The sequence below is a fragment of the Triticum aestivum genome, chromosome 4D (genome assembly GCF_018294505.1).
Source record: "Triticum aestivum cultivar Chinese Spring chromosome 4D, IWGSC CS RefSeq v2.1, whole genome shotgun sequence".
Lineage (NCBI taxonomy): Eukaryota > Viridiplantae > Streptophyta > Magnoliopsida > Poales > Poaceae > Triticum > Triticum aestivum.
In genome coordinates, this window is record NC_057805.1 from 245,211,447 (window position 1) to 245,224,038 (window position 12,592).

Here is a 12,592-nt window from a genome sequence, read left to right on the forward strand (position 1 = left end):
AACCGCATTGTGGTTTTGTCGCAAGAAGGGTCATCTTCACACAATCCCATGTAATGAACAAGAATGGGATAAAGAGTTGGCTTACAATCGCCACTTCACACAATACATAAATAAATTCATACATCAATCAAGATACACACATAGACCGACTACGGTCAAAGCCAGAAAAAAGAAGATAACCCCAAATGCTAGATCCCTGATCGTCCCAACTGGGCTCCACTACTGATCATCAGGAAACGAAACATAGTAACGACCAAGGTCCTCGTCGAACTCCCACTTGAGCTCGGTTGCATCACTTGCACTGGTATCCTCAGCACCTGCAACTGTTTTGGAAGTATCTGTGAGTCACGAGGACTCAGCAATCTCACACCCGCGAGATCAAGACTATTTAAGCTTAAGGGAAGGAAAGGGTAGTGAGGTGGAGCTGCAGCAAGCACTAAGCATATATGGTGGCTAACATACGCAAATAAGAGCGAGAAGAGGAGCAACGGAACGGTCGTCAACTAGTAATGATCAAGAAGTGATCCTGAACTCCTACTTACGTCAAACATAACCCAAAAGCCGTGTTCACTTCCCGGACTCCGCCGAAAAGAGACCATCACGGTTACACACACGGTTGATGCATTTTAATTAAGTCAAGTGTCAAGTTCTCTACAACCGGATATTAACAAATTCCCATCTGCCACATAACCGTGGGCACGGCTCTCGAAAGTTATACCCTGCAGGGGTGTCCCAACTTAGCCCATTATAAGCTCTCACGGTCAACGAAGGATATTCCTTCTCCCGGGAAGACCCGATTAGTCTTGGAATCCCGGTTTACAAGACATTTCGACAATGGTAAAACAAGACCAGCAAAGCCGCCCGATGTGCCGACAAATCCCGATAGGAGCAGCACATATCTCGTTCTCAGGGCAACACCGGATGAGACTAGCTACGAGTAAAACCAGCCCTCAAGTTTCCCCAAGGTGGCCCCGCAGGTAGCTCAGTTCGACCAACACTCGAAGGAGCACTGGCCCGGGGGTGTAAATAAAGATGACCCTTGAGTCTGCAGAACCCAAGGGAAAAAGGCTTAGGTAGGCAAATGGTAAAACCAAGGTTGGGCCTTGCTGGAGGAGTTTTATTCAAAGCGAACTGTCAAGGGGGTCCCATAAATCACCCAACCGCGTAAGGAACGCAAAATCAAGGAACATAACACCGGTATGACGGAAACTAGGGCGGCAAGAGTGGAACAAAACACCAGGCATAAGGCCGAGCCTTCCACCCTTTACCAAGTATATAGATGCATTAATTAAATAAGAGATATTGTGATATCCCAACATATCCATGTTCCAACATGGAACAAACTTCATCTTCACCTGCAACTAGCAACGCTATAAGAGGGGCTGAGCAAAAGCGGTAACATAGCCAAACAACGGTTTGCTGGGAAAGGTGGGTTAGAGGCTTGACATGGCAATATGGGAGGCATGATATAGCAAGTGGTAGGTACCGCGGCATAGCAATAGAGCGAACAACTAGCAAGCAAAGATAGAAGTGATTTCGAGGGTATGGTCATCTTGCCTAAAATCCCGCTAGGAAGAAGAACGAGTCCATGAAGAAGACAAACGGATGTAGTCGAACGAATCCTCACAACTCCGGAACGAAACCGAAGCTAACGAGAGAAACAACCCAGAAAGAAACAAACAACATAGTAAACAACCATCACATAAACATGGCATGATGCACAATCAATTATGATGCATGTCCGATTTAATGAGGCATGGCATGGCAAAGTGCAACAAACAATACTACAAATTAAGTGGAGCTCGATATGCAACGAGTTGCATATTGACGAAACACCACATCAATTAATTAGTTCTCTCTCGTTTATGTACCCAACAATATTAAATGTTATTAAACATGGCAAGGGGTGAAGCGTATGAAAACTACCTATCTAGGCAAGTTTAAATGAGGCCGGAACAACAAACAACAATGCCGGAAAACCCCATATGCATATTTTGGATTTGGTACTGTTCTGCCCTATACATAATTTTAATGTTGTTAAACAGCAAAGTAAAGTGTACCAAGTTAAACTAGGATTTTTTTCTACCCCATTTACATATAAATTTTATTAAATTCCGAGTTACGGTTAATTAGTTATGAAATAAATCATTTTAACATGGCATTTATGCAAATAAATGCAAACAACATTTTTAGGCATTTTTAACATGGATAAAAGTGGCATATTATGAGACTAGACAGAATTCTAAGCATTTTCCATATATGAAGTATTTACATATGATGCACGGTTGTGGAGTATATATATGCATGACCATGGAGGGTTTTTCTGTAAAACAGTAAAATATGAGATAATAGACAAATTCGTCCAGAGCAGGAAAAAACATGGCAGGCTGAATCTGCAGGCTGGCCCAACAGGAGGGAAAACAAAGGAGGGGCGCTGGGGCGCTCACCATGGACCAAGGCCCAGGTCGGTGAAGCAGCAGGCCAGCGGGAAGCTGGACTTGGCGCGGCGCTGGGCCTCGCAGGCAGATCGAAGCGAGGCAGGGCGTGGTCAACGCGCGGTCGAGCGCTGTGTAGCGCTGCTCGACCTGAAGCAGAGGGGATGCAGGGGAAGCAGGGCGGTGATGGTGCTGACGGCGACGGGATCCGGGCGAAGAGGGCCATGGCGCGACGCGGGCGCTGGAACGGGTCAACGCAGGGGGGCGGCAACGCTCGCTCGCTCGCTCGAATCGGATGAAGCAGATGCGATGGTGAGGGACTTGGCGCGGGGACGGCGGATCTAGGCAGCGGAGTGACCAGCAAGAACTCGGCGACGGCGGTTCCTTGCTGCAGAAACTACAGAGAGAGAGAGTTGTGAGAGGGACCATCAGGTAAGGGAGAGAGACAGGGAAGGAGAGGAGCGGGACGAGGCCGGTCCTGGTCGTGGTCGCTGGAGGGCGCGCCTTGCGGGTTCGGCGAAGTCGGCAGGGAGGCCTCGGGCGCGAGGATGGATCGAGGAGCTCGGCTCCTGGACAAGGGGAGGTTGGAGAGGAAGGGCGCGGTCCTGCTGGAGGTCGCCGACGGTTCGACAGGGATGGCCAGAGGTGTGAGCTGCGCGAGGTCGGGGCAGAGGAGGAAGCGGCACAGGCAGCTTGGATCGATGGAAGGTCAGCGGCGCGAGGATGTCCTGGAGTTGGACGCGGTCGAGGGAGCTGGCTGCTCGGGGCTTTGGAGTGGAGGCCGCGGTTGTGGTTGGCTCGATTGAATGGAGGAGGAGATGGATGGTTCGGTGGTGGCTGGATTTGGATCGGGGAGGATCCCGATGTAGATGGTGGCGGCGCTAGGGTAGGATCCCTAGAAATTAGGTGGTTTGTCAAGGTTAGGTTAGGGGGTCTATATATAGAAAGTGAATTTTGGATAGGGGTATTTCGTCCCTCTGATCTTAATCGGATGGCCTGAAAAAAATAGGGTAGGAGAGTCCAATGAGAAACCGATGATGATTTAGGGATGTTAGGGGATGATCCGGACCCATCGGTAACAACAACCCGGGTCGGGTTCGGGACAATTTTCGGATGCGCGCGAGGAGGGGTTTTGTGCATTGTGCAGAGAGCCTCAAACGGTCGGACAACAAAAGAACGGTTGGTCTCGAAAGGGACAACGAAGGCAACAGGGAGAAGCGGGAACTACGAACGGATGCAAGCTTTATGAAAACATGCAGATGCAATGCTCATGATGACATGATGAAATGCAACAAACAAATGAAACACATGACGGTCACGCAAAATATGGTAGGCATCTGGAGCTTCGGTCTCGGGGCGTTACAAGAGACCCCGGCACCAACGGGAGGAGCCGACAATGGGCAGCCGGTCATGGAGAGGGAAGGGGGCGACGCCACCACCTTGAGGACGGACGTTCCTCAGCAGGCGCCAACTTTCGAGGTCCGGGACAGTCGGCCTGTCGTGCCGCCAACGCTTCAAGTCGGCGGCGAGATGTTTGTGGGGGCGACCCCCGTTGTCCGCACTCCGATGCTCCGGCGTGTGGCGAAGGCGACTTTGGCACCGCGGCCTCAGGAGATCGGAGCCTCAAGCTCGTCAGCTCCAGAGGTGGAGGCCACCAGTGCTGCCCCACGAGAGTGGACGTCTTGGGGCGGGACGAGTGTCCTGAACAAGGCTGCGCATGAAGTCCAGTCTCTGCTTCAGGCCCAAGGCACCGCCCACCAGAACTACATGAAGACGTTCTTGACGACGCGCACCGTCGTTCGGGTATGTTCCTTGACCGCTTGTTCTTGATTCTTGTAGTTTTCTTAAATTCTTCTGTGAGGGCGCGCTAGCGCACCCACTGGGTGTAGCCCCCGAGTTCCGGGCTGACTGCTGAGCAGGCGGCTCGGAACTTAAAAGTAAGTTCCGAGCGCTAACCCTTTCTTTCCTTCTGTTGTTTTTGTTGCAGGATTATCACAACATCCGTGCGGCCACCTTCAATTCCCAGGTCCAGGAGCTGGCCAAGCGGACCACTAACTTGGCCGACAGCCGGAGTAAGCAGTCCGCTCTTTGTTCTCGCGGGGGCGCGCCAGCGCACCCGCGGGGTGTAGCCCCCGAGATTCAGGCCGACTGCTGAGCAGTCGGGTCGGATCTTCCGGCGACCCTTTTTCTTTTTTCTTCCATTGAATTGCTTCAACCCTTAGTCTCCCGGGGGCGCGTCAGCGCACCCGCGGGGTGTAGCCCCTGAGATTCGGGCCGACTGCTGAGCAGTCATGTGAAGCCCCCGATTTGACCGTACACTAATCATGCTCGCAAATGTGTACGATCAAGATCAGGGACTCACAGGAAGATATCACAACACAACTCTAAAACATAAATAAGTCATACAAGCATCATAATACAAGCCAGGGGCCTCGAGGGCTCGAATACAAGTGCTCGATCATAGACGAGTCAGCGGAAGCAACAATATCTGAGTACAGACATAAGTTAAACAAGTTTGCCTTAAGAAGGCTAGCACAAACTGGGATACAGATCGAACGAGGCGCATGCCTCCTGCCTGGGATCCTCCTAACTACTCCTGGTCGTCGTCAGCGGGCTGCACGTGGTAGTAGGCACCACCAGTGTCGTAGGTGTCGTCGTCGACGGTGGCGTCTGGCTCCTGGACTCCAGCATCTGGTTGCGACAACCAGATAGAAAGGAAAGGGGGAAAAGAGGGAGAGAAGCAACCGTGAGTACTCATCCAAAGTACTCGCAAGCAAGGAGCTACACTACATATGCATGGGTATATGTGTAAAGGGTAATATCAGTGGACTGAACTGCAGAATGCCAGAATAAAAGGGGGATAGCTAGTCCTGTCGAAGACTACGCTTCTGGCCATCTCCATCTTGCAGCATGTAGAAGAGAGTAGATTGAAGTCCTCCAAGTAGCATCGCATAGCATAATCCTACCCGGCGATGCCCTCCTCGTCGCCTTGTTAGAGAGCGATCACTGGGTTGTATCTGGCACTTGGAAGGGTGTATTTTATTCAGTATCCGGTTCTAGTTGTCATAAGGTCAAGGTACAACTCCGGGTCGTCCTTTTACCGAGGGACACGGCTATTCGAATAGATAAACTTCCCTGCAGGGGTGCACCACATAACCCAACACGCTCGATCCCATTTGGCCGGACACACTTTTCTGGGTCATGCCCGGCCTCGGAAGATCAACACGTCGCAGCCCAACCTAAGCACAACAGAGAGGTCAGCACGCCGGTCTAACCCTATGCGCGCAGGGGTCTGGGACCATCGCCCATTGCACACCTGCACGTTGCGAGGGCGGCCGGAAGCAGACCTAGCCTAGTGGCGTTCCAGTCCAATCCGGCGCGCGCCGCTCCGTCGCTGACGTCAAAAAGAGCTTCGGCTGATACCACGACGTCGAGTGCCCATAACTGTTCCAGCGTAGCTGGTTAGTGCGTATAGACCAAATGGCCAGACTCAGATCAAACAGAACTCGTTAAGCGTGTTATGTCGAAGTAACCGCGGACGCCGTCCAGGGCCATGCCCACCTCTCACCTAGGCAGTCTCAACATGCCCTGTCGCTCCGCCACAAAGATCCACTTGCGGGTACTCCTACGAGCCGACCCGACTTTAGTCATCACATGTGTCATGTATATAGTATATAAGTATATACCCGTGATCACCGCCCAGGTGATCACGGCTCGATAGTATAGCACAGCAGACGGACAAGAATGTAGGGCCACTGATGGAAAACTAGCATCCTATACTAAGCATGTAGGATTGCAGGTAAAGGTAACAACAGTAGTAGCAAGGATAGGCTATGCATCAGGATAGGATATCGGAAAGCAGTAACATGCTACACTACTCTAATGCAAGCAGTATAGAGAAGAATAGGCGATATCTGGTGATCAAGGAGGGGGCTTGCCTAGTTGCTCTGGCAAGTAGGAGGGGTCGTCAACTCCGTAGTCGAACTGGGCAGCAGCAGTGTCGGTCTCGTAGTCTACCGGAGAGAAGAGGGGGGAAGAAACAGTAAATACAATGCAAACATAAGCATGACGATGCGTGACATGACAATGAGCGGTGCTAGGTGTGTCCTAACGCGACAGTAGGTGGTACCGGCGAAGGGGGGGAACATCCGGGAAAGTATTCCCGCTGTTTCGCGTTTTCGGACAGACGGACCGGAGGGGGAAAGTTGCGAGTTCGATAGGTTAGGGATGTGTGGTGGACGAACGGGCTGCGTATCCGGATTCGTCTCGTCGTTCTGAGCAACTTTCATGTACAAAGTATTTCCATCCGAGTTACGGATTAAAAGATATGATTTTCAAAAGAATTTATTAATTTCTGGAATTTAATTAATTATTTAATTTAATTCGAAATTTGGATTTATGACATCAGCATGATGTCATGCTGACGTCAGCAGTCAACGTTGACCGTTGACCTGGTCAACCTGACAGGTGGGTCCCACCTGTCAGGGGCTGTTAGCTAATTAACTACTGTTTAATTAAATTAACTAACTAATTAGATTAATTTAAACAGGATTAATTAACTTAATTAATTTAGTTAATTAATTAATTAATTTTAATTTTATTATTTGTTTTATTTTTAATTTATTTATTTATTAATTTTTATTAATTAATTTGTTATTATTATTATTATTATTATTTATTTTTAATCATTTTTCTTTTTTCTTTTCGTCTGTGGGCGCGGGGCCCACCTGTCTGTGGCCCAAGGGGGTTCGGGCCCAGGGGCAATGGCTCGTGGGCGAGGCCCCACCTGGCAGTGGCCCAGGGGGCCAAAGCGGGGGCGCGGGTGGCCGGTGCGGGCGTGGGCGCCGTGTGCGGCGGGCGACGGGCGTGGTGCGGGCGGACCCGGCGACGAGCGCCGCGGGCGGAGGAAGTGGCCGAGCGGCGACCAGCACACGGGGCGGCACGGCGTGGCCATGGCCGGAGCGGGGCGAGGCCGCGGTGGTGCGCGCTCAGCCGCCGGAGGTGGCGCAGAGGGGCGAGGCCACCGTGGCGACGGGGCGCTGCAGCCCGACTGTCCCTGGCGTCGGCGGGGGCGGAGGAAGGCGTCGGCCAGGGCAAGGGACAAGGCGAACGGAGGGGGCCGTGGGGGCGCGGTGGTGGAGCGGCGAGCGCGCGCGGAGCGCGGCGACCGCGGCGAGCAGGGGAGGGGACGAGTACGGGGCGAGGGAGAGAGAGGATGGGCGCGGCTCACTGTGGCCGTAGGGAGTGGCAGCGGGGCTCGAGGTGGGGGACGGGGACGACGGCGACGTGGGAGCAGGCCGGTGGGGAGGTCCGGCGAGGAGAGCTCCGGCGTGGGAGGACGATGACGAGCGATGAAGGAGAGGGGGAGCGGTGAGTGACGGCGTCGGGGGCGGCTCCGGGGCGACGTGGCAGCGGCGGACGGCGCCGGCGACGTGGTGGTGGTCGGCGACGGCGTGAGGGCGTCCGGGGCGGCGTTGGCGAGCGGGGCGACGGGTGGAGCCCGATCCGATCTGGATCGGGGGAGGGAGGGGGAGAGTGGGGGTGTCGGTGGAGTGGGTGGGGGTGAGGGAGTGATAAGGAGTGGGGGTCGGTGGGCCGGCCGGCTGGGCCTGGGGTTGGCCCAGTTGGGCCAGGGTCCAGTGGGGGGCGCTCCTTTTCCTTTTTTTTGTTTTCTCTTTTGTATTTCTTTCTTTTATTTATTTTCTTTACTGTTTTATTTCAATTTAAATTATTTAGGCATTTTATAAAAATGTGTTTACTACACCATATTTACTTATGCAAAATATGGCATCTCCCGAACATTTTGTTTTAAATTTTGAAAAACTTTTATTGTTGACACTAATTGAATTTAAATTATGAAACGGTTTTGGATCATCGCACGGTTAACAACAGTAACCGAGGTGACGTGGCATCATTAGCGGGGAATTACTGTAGCTCGATTACCCGGGCGTTACAAAACTCCTCCACTACAAGAAATCTCGTCCCGAGATTTATGATGTAGAAGGAAACAGTGCGGGGTATTCATCACGCAGGCGATCCTCGCGTTCCCAAGTGGCCTCATCTTCAGAATGGTGCGACCACTGGACTTTGAGAAACTTGATCGCCTTCTGACGTGTGCGGCGTTCAGCTTGGTCGAGAATGCGGACCGGATGCTCCTTATAGGAGAGGTCCTACTGCAATTCGAGCACTTCATGATCCACTGCTCGGATTGGGTCCTTGAAGCAACGGCGGAGCTATGACACATGGAACACATCGTGAACCTGAGAAAGGTTCGGCGGAAGCTCCAGTTGGTATGCCACTTTTCCACGCCTTTCGAGAATAGTGAATGGGCCAATATAGCGAGGAGCTAGTTTGCCCTTGATTCCAAAGCGGTGAGCACCCTTCATTGGTGTGACTCGAAGATAAGCCTTTTCGCCAGGTTGATAGACCATGTCTTTATGATGACGGTCATACTGACTCTTCTGACGTGACTGAGCAGTCTTGAGATTCTCACGAATAATGCGGACTTGTTCTTCGGCATGTTGGATAATATCCGGACCGAAGAGTGGACGTTCCCCAGTTTCTGACCAGTTCAGAGGGGTTCGGCACTTTCGTCCATATAACACTTCGAAGGGGGCCATCTTCAGACTAGCTTGATAGCTATTATTATAAGAGAACTCAGCATACGGGAGAGATTCCTCCCATTTCTTGCCGAAGGAAATAACACAAGCTCGAAGCATGTCTTCGAGAACTTGGTTGACGCGTTCAACTTGCCCTTGCGACTGAGGATGAAATGCAGTACTGAATGACAGATGAGTTCCCATAGCTTCTTGGAAACTTGCCCAGAATCTTGAAGTGAATAAGCTGCCACGGTCTGAGCTGATAACCAATGGAATACCGTGGAGTGAAACAATCCTGGACATATAGAGCGTTGCCAGCTGACTAGCAGTGATCGTTTCTTTGACCGCCAGGAAATGTGCAACTTTGGAAAGCCGGTCAATGACGACAAGAATAGCATCATTACCTTTCTGTGATTTGGGAAATCCAGTGACGAAGTCCATCTCAACATGGTCCCATTTCCATTCAGGAATAGAGATAGGTTGCAGAGTTCCAGCAGGCCTTTGATGTTCTGCTTTGATACGACGGCAAACGTCACACTCAGCAACATAACGAGCAATGTCTTGCTTCATATTAGACCACCAGAATCTCTGACGGATGTCTTGGTACATCTTTGTACTACCAGGGTGGATACATAGAGGCGTATCATGAGCTTCTTTCATAACTTCCTGTGTCATATCCAGGTTTTTCTCTGCACATGGCACCACTAGGCGGCCCTTGAAGTATAAGGTGCCATCTTCAGCAATAGTGAAGAATGAGGGCTTTCCTTCTGCGAGGTAGCGCTTAATCTTGTGGGCTTCAGAGTCATACTTCTGTAGCCTTTTGATGCTGTCCACGAGATCTGGTTTAGCAACTAGGGTATTGAGGGAACCCTGGGTAACAACGTGGAGGTTCACCTTGCCAAACTCCTTAGGAGGGGGAGCGAGTGCACCCGGAGGAACAATATGGAGGTTCAGCTTCCTGAATTCTTCAACAAGCGAGGGCTGAACTTTGTGAACCTGGAGGTGGTTGCAGTAAGACTTGCGGCTCAAGGCATCAGCCATTACATTAGCCTTGCCTGGCGTATAGGAAATACCCAAGTCAAAGTCTGCAACAAGCTCCATCCATCTCTGCTGACGGAGGTTCAGGTCTGGCTGAGTAAACAGATACTTCAGACTTTGGTGGTCAGTGAAGATCTCGCAACGATTACCGAGAAGGTAATGTCGCCACTGCTTCAGCGCATGAATGACAGCAGCAAGTTCGAGGTCGTGAACTGGGTAGTTCTCTTCGTGAGGGCGCAATTGCCGAGAGGCATAAGCAATCACTTTGCGGTCTTGCATTAGGACACAGCCTAATCCTTGACGGGAAGCGTCGCAGTAAATGACGAAGTCCTTCTTAGTATCAGGTGGAGCTAGAACTGGGGCAGAAGTCAACTTGTCTTTGAGTGCCTGGAAACTTTCCTGACATTTGTCTGTCCATTGGAACTTGACGCCCTTATGCAACAGGTTAGTCAGAGGCCTGGCGATCTTGGAGAAGTTCTCGACGAATCGACGGCAATAGCTGGCGAGACCGAGAAAACTTCTGACTTGCTTAACGTTCTTGGGAGGAGTCCAATCAAGGATAGCCTGGACTCGTTCAGGGTTGACGGCAATACCATCCTTAGAGATGACATGCCCAAGATAGGTTACTTCGGGTAGCCAGAATTCACATTTGGAGAACTTGGCATATAGTTGATGCTCTCGTAGCTTTTCCAGCACAAGTCGAAGATGTTCAGCATGTTCTTCTTCGTTCTTGGAAAATACCAGGATATCATCCAGATAAACCACGACGAACTTGTCGAGGTAATCCATGAATATATAGTTCATCAGACGAGAGAAGGTGGCTGGAGCATTGGTTAAACCGAAAGACATGACGGTGTACTCGTATGAACCATAGCGAGTCACGAAGGCGGTCTTTGGGATATCCTCTTCGCGAACACGGATCTGGTGGTAACCCAACCTCAAGTCGAGCTTAGAGAACACTGACGAACCCGCCAGTTGATCATACAGATCATTGATCCGAGGAAGAGGGTATTTATTCTGAATGGTAGCTTGGTTTATAGGACGGTAGTCTTGAACTAATCGGTTTGTCCCATCCTTCTTCTTGACAAAGAGAGAAGGTGCTCCCCAAGGAGAGCAACTTGGGCGAATGAATCCTTTGCGAAGAGAATTGTCGATTTCCTCCTTAAGCTCAAGGAGTTCATGCGGCGGCATCTTGTAGGGTCGCTTGGCTATAGGAGTGGTGCCTGGTTTCAAGTCGATGATGAATTCGACAGCTCTAGCAGGGGGAATCCCTGGAAGTTCTTCAGGAAAGACGTCGAGGAATTCACGCACGCCGGGAATGTTTTCAATGCCCTCGAGTGGTGCAGCGTTCAATGCATTCAATGCATAGAGCCTTGCCTCGGCATTTTGCACCAGATGAGCTTGGTAAGTAACTATTTCATCTGAAGGGTGTAGCAGATGGACGGTCTTAGTGGTGCAAACGATTGAAGCAGTATGCGCTTTTAACCAATTCATTCCCAGAATGAGATCAATGCTACAGGACTTCAGTACGATGGGAGAGACAAGAAATTCCAGTCCTTCGATTTCAACGGGGACGTCGTTGCAAATCATGGAGGTTCGACATTGGCCCGCAGGGGTGTGTACTAATAGTGAAGCATTCATGTCTTCGCTTCTAATGCCATGCATGAATGCAAAATCTTCTGACATGAATGAATGTGATGCACCTGTATCAAATAAAACGGATGCTGGTACTGAATTTACGAGGAGTGTACCCATCACAGTAGCAGGCTGGTCTTGAGCTTCGTTCAGATCAACGTGGTTGGCATGAACACGACCATAAGACTTAGCATTGTTGTTGCGGGGCTGGTTGTTACCACGGCCAGTTGCTGGAAGGGCCAGTTGATTCTGGTTCTGGTTGCATTCTCTAGCACGGTGTCCTGGTTGACCACACCTGAAGCACAAGCCATTATTGGGAGTGGGAACAGGGGCTTGGGATGGTGGAGCTGGAAGTCTTGACTGCCTAGATGGTGGTGGAGGCAGACGAGGTGCAGCATAGGTCTGCCTTGGGGCAGATGCATTTGGACGGTACATGCTGTTCGGGATCCATATCTTACGCTTCTGTGAGGGCGGGCCCGAAGATGAGCCCGTGTCACGGTTGCGCCTGTGAGAGCTCTGGTATTCCTGCAGACCAGTTTCGACATTGATGGCCTTGTTCACCAAGGTGGCGAAATCAGCAAAGTCATGCACTAGAAGTGCGAGCTTGATGTCAGCTTGAAGGCCATCACGGAACTTCTCCTGTCTGCGTGCATCAGTTGCAATGTCCTCTTCAGCATAGCGAGACAAGTCCAGAAACTCCCGCTGATAAGCTTCAACAGTTTTGTTGCCTTGGGTGAGGTTGCGGAACTCACGCTTCTTCCGGTCCATGACTCCCTGAGGAATGAAGCGGGCACGGAAAGCAGCTTGGAAGTCTGGCCAGGTGATGATTGTTCCAGCTGGCAGAGTACGCCTGTGGCTGTCCCACCATTGAGCTGCGGGTCCCTT